Here is a 20,374-nt window from a genome sequence, read left to right on the forward strand (position 1 = left end):
TCTGTGGCGGAAAGGTAAACGGCGTTTCCGTGCGCTGCTCTGGTTCACCAGAAGTGGCTTAGTCATGCTGGCCACATGACCCAGAAGCTGTACACCGGCTCCCTTGGCCAGTAAAGCGAGATGAGTGCTGCAACCCCAGAGTCGTCCACGACTGGACCTAATGGTCAGGGGTCCCTTTACCTTTACAGTACCTATACCATACAGCAATGGACCTGGCCACCAGGAGGAAGGAAATTCTTCCCCACATGTCCTGGTTGCTCAAGAGCAGGGGTCAGCAACCTTTTTCAGCCGTGGGCCGGTCCACCATCCCTCAGACCATGTGGAGGGCCGGACTATATTTTGAAGAAAAAAATGAACAAATTCCTATGCCCCACTAATCACCCAGAGATGCATTTTAAATAGAAGGACACATTCTACACATGTAAAAACACGCTGATTCCCAGACCATACACTGGCTGGATCGAGAAGGCTATTGGGCCGCATCTGGCCCCCGGTCCTTAGGTTGCCTACCCATGCTCTAGATCAGCGGTTCTCAACCTGTGGGTCCCCAGATGTTGTTGGACTACAACTCCCATCATCCCTGAGCTCTGGCCTTCTAGGAGTGATGAGAGTTGTAGTCCAACAACATCTGGGGACCCACAGGTTGAGAACCGTTGCTCTAGAGAATCACATTGCTAGGAGGAAACCAGCAATAATCTGCAGCAGAAGTGCCAAACTCTCTGCTTCTTCAGGAGCTGCTTTTGCTGGACAGTTCCCTATTGTCTTTGAGGGGGAAAACATTTTTTTGGCAAATGGAGCCGTGCTAAGCCCCATGGGTCTAGATGGATGGGTTGAGAATGGGGGTATCTGTCAATTTCAGTTTCTCTCTATCTCTCATTTCCCCCATTGTATAATTCAGTTCACCCCATTTCCACATCCGTTTGCAACCACCCTCCTGAAAACGTTCATGAAAATTCACAAACATTTTTGTGCACATTTCTCCTGATAGTCATACCTCGGGTTGTGAACGTGATCCGTGCGGGAGGCTCGTTTGCAACCCACAGTGTTCACAGCCTGAAGCGCCACGTCTGCACATGTGCATGATGCAAGTTGGCGCTTCTGTGCATGCACATGTCATTTTGTGCCTCTGTGCATGCGCGAGCACTGAAACCCGGAAGTAACCCGTTCCAGTACTTCTGCAGTCTGCAACCCAAAAACGTGCAACTCACAACGTTCGTAAGCCGAGGTATGACTTGTATATGCACTCCCCCCCCCCCAATTTTTTAAATTGATTTTCCACATTTATCACAAAATGACATAACAAAACACACAACAAAGAAAAACACACTACATTACAATAAAATTAAACACAAAGAAAAATTATTTCTTCAAATACCTAATTATCATTACATTGATAACTGACTTCCTCGAATCGCCTCTGACTGAATTTCATTCTATTACCTATATAACAGTTCTCCAAATTCATATTTCTAATTATGTTGATTCCTTTCTCCTTTATTACTATTCTAATCCTTAATATTTACTACCACGTATTCTTATTCTACCCCTAAGCCTATTTATTACTTCCAAGATTTCTACTTATCTTATATCACAATATTTAGCTAAATATTCTTTAAATTTCTGCCAATCCTCTTGTATCTCCTCTTCTTTCTGGTCTCAGATTCTTCCAGTCAGGTCGGCCAGCTCCAAAAAAGTCCAACATCTTCATCTGCCATTCTTCTATTGTTGGTATTTCTTGCAATTTCCAATTTTTAGCTAATAAAAGTCTTGCCGCCGTAGTGGCATACAAAAACAGCCTGACATCTTTTTTGAGCAATTCCAGTCCTAGTATTCCAAGTAGAAAGGCTTCTGGTTTCTTAATAAATGTATATTTCAACATTTTTTTCAACTCATTATAAATCTTTTCCCAGAAGTCTTTCACCTTGGGACACATCCACCACATATGAAAAAAGGTACCTTCTTTTTCTTTACATTTCCAACAGACTATATATGCACTTTTGCAAGAAAGGGACCACATGTGAATTTTGCAAGTATAATCACAGAATCATCGAATTGTAGAGTTGGAAAGGGCCCAGCACTGCAAGGGGTTGGACTAGGTGACCCTCCGGGTCCCTTCCAATTCTAGAGATTCTAAGATCTAAGAACAGAGGTCTGATTGATCACTCTGGGTCTTGAACAGAGACTGGGCTGGTCACAGATCCAGACTGAATAATAGAATCTTAGAATTGTACAGTTGGAAGGGACCCCCCAGAGGTAATCTAGTTCAACCTCTTGTAATGCAGGGATCTTAGCTAGAGCACCCAAAACAGATGGCAATCCAAATTTTTTCAAAGATGGAGAGTCCACAACCTGCCAAGGGAGTTTGTTCCACTGTTGAACTGCGCCTTACCATTAGAAAGTTCTTCCTGTTTAATTTAAAGTCTATATATAGAAATATTGTAAAATTAATGAGTGATAGAGAAATGTTGGAAGGAAATTTTATGGCTTTAGCTGAAATGCTGTAAGGAGTTAAGCTTAAATAATTTTAATGGAAATAAGATTAAAAATATGTTAAGACATTTATATGATAGAAAATAGAGAAAGATGGAAAGGAATTGCTGAAACAATTAATGGAAGTGGAATACAAAGAGGGAGGTCGATGAAACAAGGGAATGAAAGATAGAATATGGAAAAGGTATGATGTATGTTTTTAAATTGTTTTTGTTTTGTTTGGTTTGGTTTATTGTGTTAGTTTAATGTGTTAAGGTTGTGTTTTGTATTGTTTATGTATTTTATTGTTTTTTCTCTTTTTTGTTCTTTTTGTTCTTTTGTCTTCTTTCTTCCTTTTCTTTTTCGTAAGCTTTAAAAATAATAAATATTATTTTTTTTAAAAAAAGAAAGTTCTTCCTGTTGTTTAGTTGCAATCTCCATTCTTGTAACTTGAAGCCATGGGTTCGAGTCTGACCCTCCAGAGCAGCAGAAAACCAGATCACTCCATCTTCCATGGGACAGCCCTCTTCTCCTCTTCTGCAATGCATTTTCGTACACTGTGGTCACTGATAAAGCATTCTGATGTACACTTTGGGGTCGAAAAACCTCATTTTAAAATTCGCCCAAGCGTGGATTTGGAAGGAAAGTGTGCTTGAGTTCAGGAAGTGCAAAGTGAACTAATTTCTCCCCTCTCCCTAGGAAGAAGAGGAGAGGTCCTTTTATGGATCCCATGGCAAATTACGAAACAGGAAGCAGAGAGGAGGAAGAAACAGGCAGTTCTCCCAATGGAGGGGTTTCGAAAGTGAGATCACTGTTGGAGCCTATGTTTTGTAAGAATATGTTCACAAATGCTCCAATGCTCCATTCTCAATGTGTCTGGGGTACAGTTCCTGTTTATTAACCACTGGCCTTTACAAAACTCTGCTAGACTATTATTACGCTTTTTACTTGACGGGTCCAGACAGATGACTACTAATATTCTTTTGCTTTCCCTTTCATTTACATTTCAGAAGGTCCTCAAGATCATCTCTTGCTAGTAAAAAGAAGCCTTGGAGACAAATTGCTCCATTATCAGGTGCCTCAAGCACTGGAGGTGTAAATGACCTCCAGACATTGGCTTTGATCACATAATTAAACCAAATATTTTGATTTTGAATAAATGCGCAATTAATTGCCACTGCTTTGACTATTGTTGCGTTATTGTCTGGCCTAAAGGTTAGAGTGCTGGACTATGACTTGAAGAAGAAGAAGAGTTTGGATTTGATATCCCGCTTTATCACTGCCCAAAGGAGTCTCAAAGTGGCTCACATTCTCCTTTCCCTTCCTCGCCCACAACAAACACTCTGTGAGGTGAGTGGGGCTGAGAGACTTCAGAGGAGTGTGACTGGCCCAAGGTCACCCAGCAGCTGCAGGTGGAGGAGCGGAGAGGCAAACCCGGTTCACCAGATTACGAGTCCACCGCTCTTAACCACTACACCACACTGGCTCTCATTTTGTGTTCTCCTTTCCCTTCTTCCCCCACGACAAACACTCTGTGAGGTGAGTGGGGCTGAGAGACTTCAGAGAAGTGGGACTGGCCCAAGGTCACCCAGCAGGTGCATGTGGAGGAGCGGGGAAGCGAACCCGGTTCCCCAGATTACGAGTCTATCACTCTTAACCACTACACCACACTGGCTCTGACTTGGGAGATCAAGAATCCCCACATGGCCATGCAACTCACTGGGTGACCTCGGGCCAGTTGCCATCTCTCAGCCTAACCTACCTCACAAGGTTGTTGTGGGGATGGAATGGGGAGCAGGAGAGCCATGGAAGCCAACTGGACCTCCTTGGAAGATAAAGGTGGTCTATAATGTAATAAATACATAAATAATTCCTGCAGGAGGTTGGAGTAGATGACCTTGGGGCTCCGTTCCAGCTCTATAATTCTATGATTCTTAGTGGGTTGTGTAAACTGTAATTCCAAATAATGATTTTTATAGCACAGGGCAGGGGGCACTGTGAAAGTAGCCCAAAAAAGTTTGGAAACGGTTGTAAACAAAATCTGCCCTTTTCCCTTATGGGGTATCCAAGAGCCCATATAGAGTCCTTATATAGGTTCCCTAGTGGTAGGAGAGAATAACAGAGGCCAACCAGAGAATATTGAGAAGCAAAGCAGCTGGTAAGTCTGATCTTTATTGATCTGTTGTAACAGGGTGCTCCCCTCACCCGCAGGAAAGGAGGAGGACCAAGAAAAATGGTGTGCAAGGCCTTATAAAGACTTTTGAAATTGCCACCCTGTAGATCAAGACCACCACCCCAGATACATCATACATCATGTTCGACAGTGGAATTTGCTGCCAAGGAGTGTGGTGGAGTCTCCTTCTTTGGAGGTCTTTAAGCAGAGGCTTGACAACCATATGTCAGGAGTGCTCTGATGGTGTTTCCTGCTTGGCAGGGGGTTGGACTCGATGGCCCTTGTGGTCTCTTCCAACTCTATGATTCTATACCTACATCACAGAAAAGGCGGTCTAAAACAGAAATTTGAATGTTGTTTTTCTCCTATCATTGTTTATCTCTTGTCTGGCAGGTTACTTGATTGGATACCCTGGCTTACTAGATTGGATTGCCTGGGGAGTTGTGGTGGAGATAGCTTGGGTGTGCTGGTCCCATTGGTTACCCAAGAGGAGAGGTCCAAGTCCGGTCCATGGTCAAAGGTGCAATGTGGAGGCAGTCCGTAGCAGCTGAAACTGGGTGCAGGGCAGGGAGCCAGGGCGGGTCAGGAGCTCAGGCAGAAGAGCAGGACAGGGTTCAGGCAGGAACTAACAACCAACCATGTTGCTCCCGCAACTTGGGACTGGGGCTGGCCGGCTTTTATCTGCCCTGAGGCACAGGGCGGCCCCAATCCTCTGGTGACTCGCCTCTCCTGGCCTGGAGGCGAGGACTCCTCCTGTGGGAACTTAGTTCCCTCCGCCTCTCTGCCCTGAGCCTCTGCAGCTCAGGAGAGGCTGGAGGGTTACCGGACCCAGAGGCAACCTCAGCTTCCTCTGACGGGGCTGAGAGTGGAGCACCTGCAGGCAATGGGTCCTCTATCACCTCAGGAGCCAGAGCAGACTCAGCTGGTGCCTGCACCTGAGGATCCAGCACAGGTGAGGACCCTTCAGGTTCAAGCCCCAGCCCCAGCTCAGCTGGTTCTGGAGGCGGAGAATCCTGCGCAGGCTGGGATCCCTCAGGTTCAGCATCCGAGTCTGAATCCCAGGCCATCACACCTGGAAACCTATGTCCCCACTGTGGAAGGACATGTGGATCCAGAATTGGCCTCCACAGTCACTTACGGACTCACTGTTAAGACTGTGTTTATGAAAGACCATCTTCCTCAGCTATGAGGGATCACCAAAGAGGAAGACCCCTGCCATGCCCTGCAAAGAACTTGGCTGTTTCCAGAGGCACTCAGCTCCCCCAGACAGTTGAGGCAGTTGGGGATGTTTAGCCTGGAGAAGAGAAGACTGGGAGGAGTTATGGTAGCCACCTTTGAATATCTCAAAGGCCGTCCCATGGAAGAGGGAGCAACCTTGTTTTCTCCTACTCTGGTGGGTAGAACCTGAACCCATGGCTTCAAGTTACCAGGAAGGAGATTCAGACTAAACATCAGGAAGAACTTTCTGGCAGTGGAGTGGACAACCTCAGAAAGTATTGGACTCTCCTTCCTTGGAGGTTTTTAAGCAGAGGATGGGTGGCCATCTCTCTTGGGTGCTTCAGTTGGGATCCCTGAGATTGCAGGGGGTTGGACTAGATGACTGACCCCTTCCCACCCTCCAGTTCTGTGCCTCCGTGGTCCTCCTGGATTTCAGACTGGGCGTGCTGCGCCTTCACCCGGCAGGCTTCGCTTGCAAAGCAATCAAAACTAAGCAGTTTAAATGGCGCTCTGTTTGGGGGTAATAGCATTAGAGTGTCTGGAGAGGAATTAGGGAAATAGCAAGTAGCTTTATTAAGAAGCTTAATTCAATTACTGAGGCAGCCAAGTTGCAAGCGCAGCGTCCGGGGGTGGCACCTCTGCAGCATCCTGAGCGAGAGCGGCAAGATCCGGGCGGGGGCTCTCTCACCTGACAGGAGCAGCATCCGTCGCATGCATGCAAAATGAGGGGGAGGAATCCATGGGTTTCGGGGAGCAGCACATAGAGGTGTAAATGCAGAGGTGGCACAAGATATTTCTGCGCCAGAGGTGGAGAATCCCAAGGCTGCCCTGCCGACAGAGATTAAACAACAGAGAATCTTGAATTAATTGTTAATGGTACAGTGGTATCTCAGGATGCGAACGGGATCCGTTCCAGAGCCCCGTTTGCATCCTGAAGCGAATGCAACCCGTGACTGCGCATCTGCGCATGCGCAGATAGCGATTTGCCGCTTCTGTGCATGCGCATGATGTCATTTTGACCGTCTGCGCATGCGCGAGCGGTGAAACCCGGAAGTAACGTGTTCTGTTACTTCCGGGTCGCTGCAGAGTGCAACCCGAAAGCACTCAATCTGAAGCAACTTCAACCCGAGGTATGACTGCACCTCCAAATTTTCAGCCTGAGGTGGGGGTCATCTCACTTTGCATAATAGGAGGACTGGTCCTGATAATTTTAATAATAATAACAATATAACAATAATAATTACCCCACCCTTCTGGCTGGCTTTCTGCAGCCACTCTGGGCAGCTACCAAAAAAAATATTAAAAACACGGTAAACCATCAAACATGAAGGGTTGCCTTCAGATGTCTTCTTAAAGTCAGAGAGTTGTTTATTTCCTTGACATCCATCTCTCTTGCTCTCATCTATCTACCATCTCTATTATCTATATCTATCTGTCTCTATCTATCTATCTATCTATCTATCTATCTATCTATCTATCTATCTACCTACCTATCTATCATCTATCTATCTATTTATCCTCCCCTCCATGTTATCCAAAGGGACGCGGGTGGCGCTGTGGGTAAATCCTCAGCACCTAGGACTTGCCGATCGCATGGTCGGCGGTTCGAATCCCCGCGGCGGGGTGGTCATGCTAGCCAGGCAACTGGTACCAAGGTCATGCTAGCCAACAACTGGAATCCAACAACTGGAAAGCCACAGGATTCCTGTCCTGCTTTTCCATTATGGTGCTGGAGGAGACTCTTGAGAGTCCCATGGACTGCAAGAAGATCAAACCTCTCCATTCGGAAGGAAATCAGCCCTGAGTGCTCACTGGAAGGACAGATCCTGAAGCTGAGGCTCCAAGACTTTGGCCACCTCATGAGAAGAGAAGACTCCCTGGAAAAGACCCTGATGTTGGGAAAGATGGAGGGCACAAGGAGAAGGGGACAACAGAGGACAAGATGGTGGGACAGTGTTCTCGAAGCTAGCAGCATGAGTTTGACCAAACTGTGGGAGGCAGTGGAAGACAGGAGGCCCTGGCGTGCTCTGGTCCAGGGGGTCACGAAGAGGCAGACACGACTAAATGACTAAACAACAACAACAACAAGCTCGCTGTAATCCATCTCTTCTCTTCTCTCTCTCTCTCTCTCTCTCTCTCTCTCTCTCTCTCTCTCTCTCTCTCTTTCTCTCTCTCTCTCTCTCTCTCTCTCTGCCCCCCCTCTCTCTTTCTTTCTTTCTTTCTTTCTTTCTTTCTTTCTTTCTTTCTTTCTTTCTTTCTCTTTCTCTCCCATCCATGTGTCTCCTCTTTCTTCCATCATGGAACCCAAGGAAGTGTCCACGTGGCTTCTAGAAAACGACTCATTCAAGCACTGACCAGAGCCAGACCTCCTCATCTTCAGGAAGGGGGCAGCGGTTACGGTTCTATTCCTGCACTGCAGGGGGGTTGGACTGGATGACCCTCAGGGTCCCTTGCCATACTACAGCTCTGTGCTTCTAAGACCACACCCTGAGCAAATCGGGGCCTTTAAGACGCAGCAATCTGCTCCCAAGGTCAGCTAGTTCTTCATTCTGTTATGGAAAAATCTAAGTGTGAGGCTGCTCAGTCCCCCAGCTGGTCGGGCAGAGTCCGCGGGTCCCTGCGGAATAAAGGAAGGAGTCCAGCCACCAACCGGAGCAAAGAGCTGTAGACCAAAGTTTATTTCGCAACAGGTTCAAAGAGGAATTTTGAACCCCAAGGACGGGGTGAGAAGGACTTTTAAAAGTTTCCCACCATATCCCAGAATACAGTGGTGCCTTGCAAGACGAAATTAATTCATTCCACATGTCTCTTCGTCTTGCCGATTTTTCGTTTTGCGAAGCACGGCTATTAGCGGCTTAGCGGCTTAGTGACTTAGCGGCTATTAGCGGCTTAGAAAAAGGGGGAAAAAGGAAAAAAACTTGCAAGAACTCACAAGAACTCGCAAGACGTTTCGTCTTGCGAAGCAAGCCCATAGGGGAATTTGTCTTGCAAAGCACCTCAAAAGACGGAAAACTCTTTCTTTTAGTGAGTTTTTCGTCTTGCGAGGCATTCGTCTTGCGGGGCACCACTGTATAGTTTGTACAGCATCATTGCTATATCATTGCTACATCACTGACATGTCACAAAAGGGGAGGGGTTAACCTTGGCAAAGCTGTCCAGACAAGTCCTTGGTACCAGATTAGCACAAGCAGACATGGCAGGGCAACACCCAGGTATAAGATTAGCATAGACAAATATGTCTTAAGTACCCACCACCCAAAAGTACAATAGAAGTTCCTTTGCATGTCTGGAGCCTGAGGCAAGTCAGGTGATGAGATCTGGCTTCCCTTGGTTAACAATGAGCCCAGCAATTGTTACCTATGAGAACTTCCTGGAGTCCTTTTTCAAGGGGAAAATAGCTTTGGAATGGAGGAAACTGGCAAAAGAGATGATTTTATATTATTTTTAAAGTTAGGTAACTTCCCTGAGGGACGCAGGTGGCGCTGTGGGTTAAAGCCTCAGCGCCTAGGGCTTGCCGATCGAAAGGGCGGCGGTTCGAATCCCTGCGGCGGGGTGCGCTCCCGCTGCTCGGTCCCAGCGCCTGCCAACCTAGCAGCTCGAAAGCACCTCCAGGTGCAAGTAGATAAATAGGGACCGCTTACCAGCGGGAAGGTAAACGGCGTTTCCGTGTGCGGCTCTGGCTCGCCAGAGCAGCGATGTCACGCTGGCCACGTGACCCGGAAGTGTCTCCGGACAGCGCTGGCCCCTGGCCTCTTAAGTGAGATGGGCGCACAACCCCAGAGTCTGTCAAGACTGGCCCGTACGGGCAGGGGTACCTTTACCTTTACCTTAACTTCCCTGAGCTGTCAAGTTGAAAGGATACATTCAGGCATAATATTTGTAACATTTAACTTTAAAGATGTGCCCCCCCCCCCAATAATTTCCGTAACAATTCGTTTAACAAACCGTCCTTTGGGCGAGCAGAAGTCCGAACGGGAGTGCCCGCCTTGAGTCTTCCAGCTGGCATGGCTGCCACGGCCACGTGGTCCTCTCTGAGGACGACGACAAAGGCCCACACTTCCAGGAGAGTTTATTTCTAGACTCTCTAATGTAGTTAAACTTTGAATTATCTATGAAGACCATATGTCTACTCAGCTGGAAAGCGACAGGCCAGGCCTCAAAAGACCACCCAGACCAGGCCTGCTTTTTAAAAAGGGACTGAAGATCTTTTTTCCCTACAAACACAGAGAAGCAGGAGGAGAGTTTGATGGGTTTGTGTTTTTTTGTAAAAAAAATGAGGAGCCCATTTTGCAAGGCAAAGCCATTTGGCAAGGCACGTGTGAGTTTGCAAGTGCCGCGAGGAATTAGTCTGCCATACTCTCAGTTTTCTTCCTACATGGAGATATTGGCGGAACAAGGCGCCAACCTAGGTTGGTGTAGAAATATGCAAGCTTTTCAGTTTCACAAATCTCCAAATTGGGTGATAAGCTCTCCGCAGCTAAGGCTGCGGATGCAAAGGAAAAATTGGAAGTAGGGCAGATTTTGGTAATAGGGCACCCTGAGCGAGACAAAAATTCCCCTCACAATGTCTTATTTCTTCTTTTATTATTACTTTTTTATTCAAAATTAAAACAAAACATATTATATAGAAACATATCATCCTTATTTCCCCCCTTTTTCCCTCCCTACCCCCACAAAACCCCACCCCCACCCCCACCCCCACCCCGGCTTCCCTCAGTTCCAGTCTTTGGTTTCTGTAAGAATGGTGTTTTCTGCATGTTACAAAGTTGTATAGATCCTCAAACTATTTAGCTGATTATTATCAATAAAAGGTTTGTGAATGTTTATTCAAAGCCAGCCAAGGAGTCCAGTTCGCTTTGTTGCGTTTCAGATACTTTATAAAGGGTTCCCATTCATCCTTAAAGTCACAGTTATCCTTGTCCCATAGCTTATATGTCAGTTTTGCCAGTTCTGCACAGTCCATCAATTTTTCTTGCCATGATTCTTTAGTTGGGGTTTCTTCAGTCTTCCATCCTTGTGCTACCAGAACTCTTGCGGCCGTTGTCGCATACATGAAGATGTTTTTCAGCTTTTGGGGCAGATCTTTCCCTACAATCTCTAATAAAAATGCTTCAGGTTTTTTAACAAATGTTAAATGGAACATTTTCTTCAATTCGTTATGTATCATTTCCCATTTTTTAAAAATTACCTTACAATCCCACCACATATGATAAAATTTCCCCTCCTTTCGCAATGTCTTATTTCAACAATAATGTCTTTTGGTACATTAGCTTTTTAGATGGATCTTCTTAAAGTTATTATTTTGCATCAGTTGGGGGCCTTGTGCAGGGGAAACCACCCACACCACCTTAAAACTGGTGCGGACTGGACACCTTAGACTGTGCCCCAAATTCTCCTTCTGCAAGCAGGCTTAGCATTCACCGCCTCTCCCATAGGTGCCAAATCCCTGGGTGTCCATGCACCCACAAAATTCCCCATGAAGGGGCTGGGCACCCACAAATTTCAGTGCCAGGGCCATGCATGCTGCACGGCACCCACAACCCCGGGCACCCATGGTTGTGGGGTCAAACTGTTAGGATATTTCCGTTCCACCTTAAAAGGGAGCAGGATGTTTGTGTCACAGCCTGCGTATTTCCTGTTCACAGGATGTTTCTGTTTTGATTGAGCTGTTGTCTCTCTCTCTCTGTGCCTGAGCAGACCGAAGCAGGCAGTCATGTTTTTTCTTTGTTCTGACCAACGCTGAATAAACTTCTAAATAATACTCTCCTGAGTGCAACTTTCGCTGTGCATTATCTGCTGATAGAGCGTGCATCAGTTCTGGAAAGCTATTTTCTGAAGCTCGTGTCACTAATTGAATGATACTATATCTACAGGAGATCGATGGACGTCCGGAGTCGACGTGGAGGCAGTGATGGCCTTTGTCTCCCTGGCAGTATCCCAACACAAACTCGCACTCCTGGCCTCTCCCAACCTGTGGTTTCCAGCAACTGGTATTCAGAAGCCCTGCTGCCTTCATCAGTGGGGAAGGGTCCTCAGTGGGAGAACAGGGTGCTGGACTAAATAACACACTAGTGAGTTTGTGGGAGGGAAGGCAGGCTGGATGTTGCCCTGTGATCCCATTCCATCCTTGAGGTTCTATACTCCAGGGGAGAGAGGAGGTTGCGAGTTTCTTTGTAATAATAATAATAATAATAATAATAATAATAATAATAATAATAATATTTTACTTATACCCCGCCCTTCCCAGTTCAAAAACTGGACTCAGGGCGGCTAACAACAAATTTAAAACACTTTAAACAATTATAAAAGCAGCATAAAATACAGTATGAAACCATGAATAGCAATAAAAATCAAAAATCAATTAGATAATCTCCAGGGCTAGCTGGCTGAATTTGTCCGACTTGGGCCAGCGAGGAGGCCGGGGGAGAATTAGCTGTGGGGAATCAGAGCGTGTGATCTTCATAAAAAGGGGAGGGGAAGGGAAGAGAAGGGAAATAAAAGATCAGGTTGAATTCAAATTAAAGGCCAGGCGGAATAGCTCTGTCTTACAGGCCTGAGGGAAGGAGGTTAAATCCTGAAGAGCCCTGGTGTCATGGGACAGAGCATTCCACCAGGTAGGAGCCATCACTGAGAAGGCCCTGACCCTGGTGGAGAATAGTCTGACTTGCTTGGGGCCTGGGACCGCTAAACTACGGTTATTCATGGACCTTAAGGTCCTCTGCAGGGCAGACCAGGAGAGGTGGTCCCATAGATACGAGGGCTCTAAGGCCTTCTTCTTCTTTAGCGATCACTCATAGCCAAGTAAGATTGTCTTCCATAAACACAGTCTTAACAATGAGTCCGTAATTGACTGTGGAGGCCAATTCTGGATCCACACATCCTTCCACAGTGGGGACATTGGTTTCCGGGCGGGAGCTGATCACGGTGAGGGTTTGCCAAGCGTGCCTTCCTCCTAGCACGTTTCTCCCTTTCATTCTGAGTTCAAGCGTCTTCAAAGCCCTTTGGTAAAGGCTGTTCTCCAATTGGAGCACTCGCAGGCAAGTGTTTCCCAATTGTTGGTGTTTATACTACATTTTTAAAAATTTGCTTTGAGAGAGTCTTTAAACCTCTTTTGTTGACCACCAGCATTACGCTTTCCATTTTTAAGTTCGGAATAGAGCCGTTGCTTTGGAAGACAATAATCAGGCATCCACACAATGACCAGTCCAACGAAGTTGATGTTGAAGAATCATTGCTTCGACACTGGTGATCTTTGCTTCTTCCAGTACACTGGCATTAGTTCGCCTGTCTTCCCAAGTGATGTGTAAATTTTTTTGGAGACACCATTGATGGAATCTTTGGAGGAGTTGGAGATGGCGTTTATAAGTGGTCCATGTTTCACAAGCATACAGTAAGGTTGGTAGTATAATAGCCTTGCAAACAAGCATTTTGGTTTCCCAGCGAATGTCCTGGTCCTCAAACACTCTGCACTTCAAACGGGTGAAAGTCACACTCACAGAGCTCAGGTGATGCTGGATTTCGGCATCAATGCTGGCCCTTGTGGAAAGATAACTGCCCAGGTAGGAGAAGTGATGTTTGTAAGACTCAGCTGGCCACTTGAGTGTCCTCATCAGCATCTCATTTTTTTTTAATAATACTTATTCAAATTTTAAAGATTACAAAAAGAAAAAAGAGAAAAAAGAAAAGTAAAAAAAATACAGAAAAAAATACAATCAATACAAAAAAAAGAACAAATCGAACCTTTACATAGCTTTCTTTCCTTTACTTATTTCCTTGACCTCCTCACACCTCCCATTTTTGTATTCTAATTCAAACTGTTATTTCAGCAAATCCTTCCAACCTTGTTTTTATCTTAATAATTTGTCTTTATATACTATAATTTAACGTTCTCTCTTTCACCCATTCATTTTTACTTAGTCCTTTATGTCATTTCTGCCAAAACCACATAATTTTCTTTTTCCAACATCTTTCTAACAATCCTTAATTTTACAATATTTTTGAAGATAAACTTTAAATTTTTTCCAATCTTCTTCCACCGACTCTTCTCCTTGGTCCCGGATTCTGCCAGTCATCTCAGCCAGTTCCATGTATTCCATCACCTTCATCTGCCATTCTTCCCGGGTGGGTAGATCTTGTGTCTTCCAATACTTTGCGATGAGTATTCTTGCTGCTGTTATGGCGTGCATAAAAAAAGTTCTATCCTCCTTTCGCACCAATTGGCCGACCCATCAGGATCTCAAAAGAGGAGGCAGGTTGCAAGAGCTACAGCTAAAGGATGGGGCTCTCCGAGCTAATGGGGGCACCTTTTCTCACCTCACCTACCTGCCAGGTAGGAGAACAAGAGTTTTGAGGTGTGAGCTGAGCTGGGACCAGGCTGGAAGCTGGAGACACAGAGACCTGCTTGCTCTGTGCTGGATTCAAAGGTGAGACTAATGGAGAAGCAAGATCTCTCTGGATATTAATGCTAAGCCCCCCTCATCTCAGGCTCAGGTTATTTAGATATGTAAATAAAACCTTATATCCTAAAGACACCACAATCTCTGTTGATCTCCATTCATTCCAAGGACTTGACATCTTTCCGCAGGGCCTGCAAGACAGAGCTGTTCCACCTGGCCTTTGGTTTGGACTCGGTCTGACCCTTAAGTTTCCATCTTCTTATGGTTTTGATCTATGGGCTACTTATAAAATGAGGCTGCATTTTAAATTGCATTTTAAACTGTATTTTAAATTCCCCCCTTTATGTTTTACCTTAATTTTGCTGGTGTTAGCCGCCCTGAGCCCAGCTCTGGCGGGGTATAAATAAAATTTATTATTATTATTATTATTATTATTATTATTATTATTATTGAAACAGAACCCTGGGTAAGCACAGGGATCCCTGGATTCTCACACCGCTTGGAAATTGGGGAGGTGTGTAACATTACGTTTGTTTGTGTATGTTTTACCGATGAAAAAACTTGGAACTGTGGTCCTGGATTTTCTCTGCAAGCAAGCTTTCTTGTGTCAGTCCAAATTCTCTCTCCATCCCCACCGCCAGGAACCGACTACCATCCATGGCTTCTGCTACCAAACAACGGATGCAACTTCACTTGAAAGCAAGAACATGCACCCAGCATGGGACACTGCCGTTAGTTTCTTCGTTAAGCCCTTTTTGAGCTGGTTTTTCATGCCTTTGGATCAAACGCACGCTTGCAAAATTGGCTGATGCCAGGCTTCCAAGGGTAGCGGATATTCCGCAAGACATTGAATTTAAAGTGTGGCACGGCTCTGGGGAACAGGCTCCTCACGTCTGCCCCTCCCTCCCCTCGGCATAAGAGGCAGTTGCTACGTACAAAACCTCGTGGCGCATTTTCAGTGTCAAGCTAAGATTTTGAAGATGCTGGAAGGACAAGGAGCAAAGGACCGCGGTTCCTTCTGTGTCTTGATTTTGGGATCCCCATGGGCACGATGGGCACCAAAACAGATGGCTTTAGAGAAATGCACAGAGGAGGGGGTCACGATGGCTAAGCAATGCCCTCCACAGTTTCACAGAATTGTAGAGTTGGGAGGGCCGTCTAGTCCAAATTAATGCAATGCAGGAATTTTTTGTCCAATGCGGGTCTTGAACTCGCAACCCTGAGATTAAGAGTCACATGTATTGGCATAACCTATTGGTGTTTTGCAACTTTCTGGCTAGTTGCAGGACCTTAGCCAGACCTCGCAGAGTAAACGCAGAGTTCACGAAAGCAAGTGGCAACTTGGCTGCAGACAGGATGGACGAAGCAGGAACCAGGAACTTGTAGTTTGTTTAGTCATTTAGTCATGTCCGACTCTTCGTGACCTCATGGACCAGAGCATGCCAGGCACTCCTGTCTTCCACTGCCTCCCGCAGTTTGGTCAGACTCATGTTTGTAGCTTCGAGAGCACTGTCCCACCATCTCGTCCTCTGTCGTCCCCTTCTCCTTGTGCTCTCCATCTTTCCCAACATCAGGGTCTTTTCCAGGGAGTCTTCTCTTCTCATGAGGTGGCCAAAGTCTTGGAGCCTCAGCTTCAGGATCTGTCCTTCCAGTGAGCACTCAGGGCTGGTTTCCTTCAGAATGGAGAGGTTTGATCTTCTTGTAGTCCATGGGACTCTCAAGAGTCTCCTCCAGCACCAGAATTCCAAAGCATCAATTCTTCGGTGATCAGCCTTCTTTATGGTCCAGCTCTCACTTCCATACATCACTACGGGGAAAACCATAGCTTGAACTATACGGACCTTTGTTGGCAAGGTGATGTCTCTGCTTTTTATACAGTGGACTATTTACCGGAACAGAACAGAACACAGATCTTTAACTAGCTCTCTCATGCAGGACTCACAACTCCTACACCTGAACTGAAACTCGTACTACTGAAACTAACACCTTCAGGTTAGTAGGCCATTAATCATTATTCCCATGAGAGAGCTTGACCAATCAGGGAGCTGTCTCCATGCCTCTGTTATCACCAGGCGGACTTACTCCTTCACATTGCCTTGGCTGTCTGCCAAACCCTAATTGACTCTGTGTGGGTAGCTGCACGTATTCAGATTCCCAACACCCCCTCACAGCTCACACACAGTGCAATTAACGCCTGAGCACATACAAAGTATTTTACCCCACTTTGTTCTGCAAACCGAAGCATTCACACATTTGCTTGTTTTTCACAAACGACAACGGTTTTGTAAATATGTCAGCAACATTTGGGCACTCTGAACATATTCACATGCAATGACATTTCTTTGTACATTACATAACACATTTGAGTTAAGCTATCCCATAATATAGTTCGAGGCAGCAACGCTTCTGAATACCAGTTGCTGGAAAGCAAGGAGGGGAGAGAGTTGCCCTTGAGTTCGAATCCTGATTGCTGGCTCCCCACAGACATGGCCCCTCATCTAACCATGCATCTATATAAGCTGCTTTCATTCATATAGTCGTGTGTTTTTTTTATGAACGCAGCCTCCTAATGTATGCATATTTGTAGACGTTGGTTAAACTGCACTGCAAAATTCAGGTGAATGGGAAACCCAGTGGATGGCTGTGCTTTGGTTCTGAAAGCTCGAATTTCATCTTTGAATGCAAACTGAATCAAACATCTTCCCTATCAACTGGTTGCCAGCATGTAGAACAGGAAGGTGGGCTGTTCATTTATTCTATTTAAAATATAAACCATTTAGAATCATAGAATTGTAGAGATGGAAGGGATCTTGAGGGTCATCTAGTCCTGTCAGCATCGCCCTTGAGCCAGTGTCACCAACTGGACTCATGCACTTCAACCCCGACTGGGCTAGGCGAGCTGGGTAGCACTTCCAGAGACCACCTTCTAGACAGGAACAGGTCAAAGTGCTGTGGACTCACAGCTTAGAGTTGTGAGCACCGGATTCACTTCCACAATACAGTCGTCGCACAGCAGAGTATAGCAGAGTCTGGCAGTGCATAAACGACTCGGAGAGCAGCTCTGTAGAGTATCTTCTTTTATTCTATAACTACAACTGTCAGGGACTCAGCGGGAGCGCAGGGAGGAGAGGAGATGGAGAGCGAGGGGGAGCAATCCGAGGGCAGCGTAGGAGAAGATGACAGCAGCCCGATAGATTCCATGAGCCTCTCCAGCGAATCGGAAGATTCACAGAAGGGGGCGCCGATGGGCAGGGCAAGGGGCGACCCAAGGGGGACACCCCAGAAACAAGGGGCCAGCGGGGACTCCCAGAGCAGCAGTTGGAAATCAGGACCAGCTTCCCCACCAGAGCGTAGTGGGGGGGAGGAGTCCCAGGTGTCAGAGCCCACATATGCACCACCAGCGAGAGAAGATGAGTCAGGGTTGACCACGCCTCCATCGGAGAGCGAGTTAACGGTCAAGAGGAAAGTTGCAGGCTGGGCGCGCGCGCCAAGTTCAAAGGTACAGGCGAGCGGCACAGAAGGTAGCCCGGATAGGGAACCAGGTCCTAAAGCCCGCCGGAAGGAGGGGCAAGAATCGTCAGGGTCAGCGTCAGAGGAGTCCAGGAAGGATGAAACCCTAGCGGGCAGGAGGGCCCAGAGGAGAAAGGAACTTAGGAAGAGGTGGAGCAAGGCGAGAGTCTTAAACTGGTGTGGAAGGGGAGGAGACTCAGACGGGACTTCGCCGGTCTAAGGTCGAGACGTAGAGCTGCACGCTGCGGCTTTAAAATGGAAACTGAACCTCAATAAAGACTTTTGTACATAACTACAGCCTAGTGTTGGTCCTCTGTGAGCTGGGACCTGGAGGCAGCTCTGACAAACTATAATACAACTATAATACAACTATAATACAAAACTATATACAGAGCTAAATAGGTCTAAGCATAAATGAATGTTGCACTGAGTGTCTGCAGCTGCTCTTAGCAGCAACCTTATCTCTACACACGATCTCTAACACTCTATCTCTCTCCGACACACTGACTGACTGACTGACTGACTCACTTGGTGCTGGAGCTGAATAAGTAGAAAGCAAAACACTGCTCCTCCTCTCTGGGGAATCAGCAGACTCGTCAGGAGATTCTTGGATATTGGAGGGGTGAAATCTCCTCAAGTCCAACCCTCTGCAATGCAGGTATCACAGCTAAAGAGACTCTGACAGGTGGCCACTAAACTGCTGCTTAAACACCTCCAATGAAAGAGAGTCCATCACCTTCTGAGGTTGTCCATACCACTGTAGGTATTCCTGATGTTTAGTCAGAATCTCCTGCCTCGTAACCGGAAACCCAAGGTTCAAATCCTACTGTCCAGGGCAGCAGAAAACAAGCTTCCTCCATCTTCCTGTTGGGATGCTGCTGGGAGACGGGGGCAATTGGCAGGCCCCCAGCTGGCTCCAGCCACCAGCCGGCAGCCGGGCGATACTCCGGTTCTCAGAACAGCATCAAAACTGCAACCCAAGCCTCAGATACCTTTAGAGACTCTGAGCACGCAAACCAGCAGAGATAAGAACTCTTTGCAGCAGACGAGGCGGACAGAGACATGTGTAAGCAGTATTTACAGGTATTTTATTCAGCATAGTTCAGGAACAAAGGAAAACATGCTCATCAATGGTTCCTCTTCATCCTGGAGAAGAGCGACTAGTGGGGTGCCACAGGGTTCTGTCTTGGGCCCCGTCTTATTCAACATCTTTATCAACGACTTGGATGATGGACTCAAGGGCATCCTGATCAAATTTGCAGATGACACCAAACTGGGAGGGGTGGCTAACACCCTAGAGGACAGGATCACACTTCAAAACGACCTTGACAGATTAGAGAACTGGGCCAAAACAAACAAGATGAATTTTAATAGGGAGAAATGTAAAGTATTGCACTTGGGCAAAAAAAATGAGAGGCACAAATACAAGATGGGTGACACCTGGCTTGAGAGCAGTACATGTGAAAAGGATCTAGGAGTCTTGGTTGACCACAAACTTGACATGAGCCAACAGTGTGACGCGGCAGCTAAAAAAGCCAATGCAATTCTGGGCTGCATCAATAGGAGTATTGCATCTAGATCAAGGGAAGTAATAGTGCCACTGTATTCTGCTCTGGTCAGACCTCACCTGGAGTACTGTGTCCAGTTCTGGGCACCACAGTTCAAGAAGGACACTGACAAACTGGAATGTGTCCAGAGGAGGGCAACCAAAATGGTCAAAGGCCTGGAAATGATGCCTTATGAGGAACGGCTAAGGGAGCTGGGCATGTTTAGCCTGGAGAAGAGGAGGTTAAGGGGTGATATGATAGCCATGTTCAAATATATAAAAGGATGTCACATAGAGGAGGGAGAAAGGTTGTTTTCTGCTGCTCCAGAGAAGCGGACACGGAGCAATGGTTCCAAACTACAAGAAAGAAGATTCCACCTAAACATTAGGAAGCACTTCCTGACAGTAAGAGCTGTTTGACAGTGGAATTTGCTGCCAAGGAGTTGTCATTTGTGGACCATGGGACATACCAGGAGAGGCAGTCCCGTAGGTGCAAGGGTCCTAGGCCGTATAGGGCTTAAAAGGTTAAAACCAGCACCTTAAACCTGATCCTGTACTCCACAGGGAGCCAGTGCAGCTTGTATAGCACCGGGTGAATGTGATCTCGTGGTGAGGACCCCGTAAGGAGTCTCGCCACGGCATTCTGCACCCGCTGGAGTTTCTGGGTCAGTCTCAAGGGCAGCCCCACGTAGAGCGAGTTACAGTAATCCAGTCTGGTAGATAATACTCAAGTAGATAATAATAATAATAATAATAATAATAATAATAATAGCTTTTTTTCTAGGAAAATAGGTGCTGGTAGTCACCATGAAGTTGTTACAGTACGTGTCACACTTATTAACAACAAAACAAAACACGTGCCAGTGTCACGTACCTTTGAGTACCCCCTGAAAACCCCCCACTGATAATAGTAATATTAATAATCCTACCTTTACCCTTCATCAAATATGCAAAGTGGCTCAGATCTAAAACAGAAACAGCTAAAAACATAGCTGTTAATCATATTTTTGAAATTAAACACACACACATCTTATGAAAGCATGAGGATCATCACAATGAAGA

At 46.3% G+C, this 20,374-nt stretch overlaps 1 long non-coding RNA gene across 1 annotated transcript; it reads right to left on the reverse strand.

The window, feature by feature from the left end:
• Positions 1 to 1,120: 1,120 nt before the first annotated feature.
• On the reverse strand, positions 1,121 to 20,331 carry LOC307212118. The gene is made up of 3 exons (XR_013836843.1): positions 20,242 to 20,331; positions 6,456 to 6,688; positions 1,121 to 1,182 (listed from the first exon to the last, which is right to left on the reverse strand). It is a non-coding gene; the product is annotated as an uncharacterized lncRNA (long non-coding RNA).
• Positions 20,332 to 20,374: the final 43 nt, after the last annotated feature.

This window comes from Podarcis cretensis (genome assembly GCF_951804945.1).
Source record: "Podarcis cretensis genome assembly, chromosome: 3".
In the NCBI taxonomy this organism is placed as follows: domain Eukaryota; kingdom Metazoa; phylum Chordata; class Lepidosauria; order Squamata; family Lacertidae; genus Podarcis; species Podarcis cretensis.